At 42.7% G+C, this 3110-nt stretch overlaps 1 pseudogene; it reads right to left on the bottom strand.

Annotated features, from left to right (window-relative positions):
- Positions 1–364: 364 nt before the first annotated feature.
- Positions 365–2571, bottom strand: LOC120678115 (annotated as a pseudogene).
- Positions 2572–3110: the final 539 nt, after the last annotated feature.

Raw genomic sequence — 3110 nt, 5'->3', positions numbered from 1 at the left:
TACGTTGGGCTCTGACCCAATGATCACATATTCACATATAATGGCTGTGATGCAACCAAGCCTATAATCGATTCCTGTACAAGAAGCAATAGCATGGCACAAGAATGTACCAGAAACAATGACTGAAAGCAGTTTTCAGCGGGCCAGAATTCGGAACCTTGCATCTGAACTCTGAAATTCACCAGCACAGCGCAGTGAGAAGATGGAGTGCTGTATCTCAAATTAAATTAAAATGTTTACACATTTGCTCAGCTACAATAACTTGATCAAGAAACACAGCATGGTTCATCTGAAGTTAAAGTAGCAATTGATTATTCGGTCTGTCAATTGATTTACACAATTGATTTACACATGATGCAATTGATTATGACAACTTATGGCATTGACTACAAGGCCCCACAACAGTCAACTTAACTCTAGCAGGAATTTTATCCTCAATGTATGTTCTAATAGCCCGAAGCGCTCTACGGGCTTCCCTTAGACCGTTGCCAAAGGAGCCGCACCGTCCAGATCCGCTGTCAGAACACCTGCTAGTACAACCATAATTGGTGTCCAATGTAAGACACTCAAGTAATACTACGTTCTTCAGGATATAACAGGTCAGCTCAACCAAGCCCTTCGCAGAGCTAAACCCCATGATCTTCACATTCTTGAGATAGCAATGCTGATCTTCAGTCATCTGCCTCAAATGTGGGGAATGTCCAAAAACCGTTTCGTGGTTCATAGGTTTCTTCCACACCTATAAAGACAAAAAAAAGTATAATTAATTGAGACCGAATAGTCATCTTTGCAGGATAGAACGGAAAGCATCTTACATCCAAGCTCAAAGTCTTCAAGGAAGGAGATGCTTCAAGGAAAGAAACCAGAGAAAAATAGTCATATGGCGAGTGTCCTGATCTCAAACAAATGGTCAAGTGCATGAGGCAGAGGAATTTGGTAGGCAGCATTGGTGTATTGACCACCTGCATAAACAAATATGCCATGTTAAAATTATTCACAAGCAATGACTACTGCGATATGCACAAATTGCTAATCATCTACAACACAAAGTTTTAGAGTACCTCGTCACAGGAACTTAATGTAAGAGCACCAGGATTTGGCATAATGGACGGCAGGTCGGCAGCTCAGTACGAGCATAACAGACAACATCTGAATACGACATGCTTAATGTCTTCATTTGCAAAGCTTCTCCAAGTGATAGTTTTGCCTTTCCGGAAAAGTTTAAAGCGGAGAGATTCGGAGCTTTGCTCTCTATCAATTTCAGCCTCCCGCATCCAAAAATCGTCAGGCAGCTGAAGCGCTGAAGCTTACAAAGTATAATCAGGCAAACTATTCCCTTGCACTGAATGAGTTCCATCGTCTCTAAAGCAAGAGAGTTGGAAATAAGACCCTGTAACTCATCCCCCCTAATACGCACATCTGAAAGATGCAGACTTGTTAGGCTTGGTAAGGGGCCAAATTCAGATGTGGGGTGGAAGGTACAACTGCCAAGTTCAAGATACTGAAGTGAGTTCCTAACCCCATCCGATAAAAGCGACCCAGGAAACTTGTATTTTTTCCTGAATGTATCCCATAGCCTAAGCGTGAGTTCTTCAATCCCTGGTTTAACAGCAACATGAAGCCAACTATTAAGATTGTGATAAGCAATAAAAAATGGTCCAAGCTTCAATATCTTCACACCAATGCCTGAGTGGTTTCTCATAATACTATCAACTGCGGCGCCTCCGAAATCAGCTGGATATGTACATGTTTCAGGCCTAAGTGCCTCCCAATCGAAGATGAGGTTGGGATAACACCTCCAAGAACGTAGAAAGGCATGAGACAGGCAAGCAGCACGAGCAGCATCACGCAATGGCATTAGAGAATGGACATGATGCCAGATATCCTGCATGGGCAAGCATGGGAACAGAATAATGTTAACATTGGGTGGTATTGTCAAACTAAATTCTTACTTAAACCAGAGAGAAAAACAGTGGGACTACATGGAGTAGCATTCTACCCTGGATAAAACTCGACATGATTCACACAAGGCTTGCTGCATTGCTTAGGTAGATAGTGAAATTGAATGTAACTTTGGTATGTAGATTGAGCATTGCATGCAAAAGTTTTTGCCTAACAGTGTTGTCACCTTTAATTTATGTGGTTCTCTAAAAAAGAAAAGACCGCACTGAGGGTATTAGAACACTGAGAAGGTAATGATATTGTTTGTTGTGCAATTGTGCCAACCAAAATGCACAGCATCATCATGTAAATAGCCAATTGCATGTTATAAATAGGTTAAAGCAGCAAAGAATTCATGAGAAGTCTATGCTAACTTAAGAGAAACGAAGAAAACTATAGGAACCATAAATCAAGGTAGCAGGTGATCTTAGACTTGCAATATACACAGGAAATCTACTGATTTATTAGGAGAATAATGACCTGTTCTCTGTCTACAGATACTATTTAGCTCACATAGTCCAAAGAATTTGAGTTAACAACCGCATATCATGCCTGCAAGATAATCCACCCATCATCAAAATTTCATGCCGCATAGCATACCTCTGGAAGGCACGGGATTGAGCATCTCATTGTTGTTTCACAGCTTGAGAATCACCATCACCGTTTTCTTTTAGAAAACAAGAATCACCATCTTGTTGACATGACGAACCCTTTGGTTTATTCGCTAAAGCAATTGATCCATCTGCAACCCAACAAGAACGTTCATGGTCATCGACTAAGCACGCATTGCATGACGCAACAGAAGAGGGGGGGGGGGGGACTAGGCATACTCGGGGCAAGGATTTGCCGGTGATCGTCACCCTGCGACATCCGCCGACGACGATCGACCTTTTCCTCTCTCCACAGATCTCTCTGTTTTTGTTTTGGTTTCCAGATCAAACTCTAATTACATGAAAAATGTGTTTTTGTTTTGGTTTCCAACTCAAACTCTACTTACATGTAAAATGCGCGCAAGGGATCGGATCGCGCTGTCGGAGCCATGCACCATTTCGAGTGGAAGGAGGATTTCCGTGGAGCAGACGGAGGAAGCGAGTCGCCGGATTTTGGCCGAGCAGACACCGCCTTGCGGAGTCACCGGTGGTCGGCCCCTGTGCCTGTCACTGGAGCTC

Source organism: Panicum virgatum, chromosome 6N, assembly GCF_016808335.1.
Source record: "Panicum virgatum strain AP13 chromosome 6N, P.virgatum_v5, whole genome shotgun sequence".
In the NCBI taxonomy this organism is placed as follows: Eukaryota; Viridiplantae; Streptophyta; class Magnoliopsida; order Poales; family Poaceae; genus Panicum; species Panicum virgatum.
This window is presented reverse-complemented; position numbering and strand designations above follow the sequence as displayed.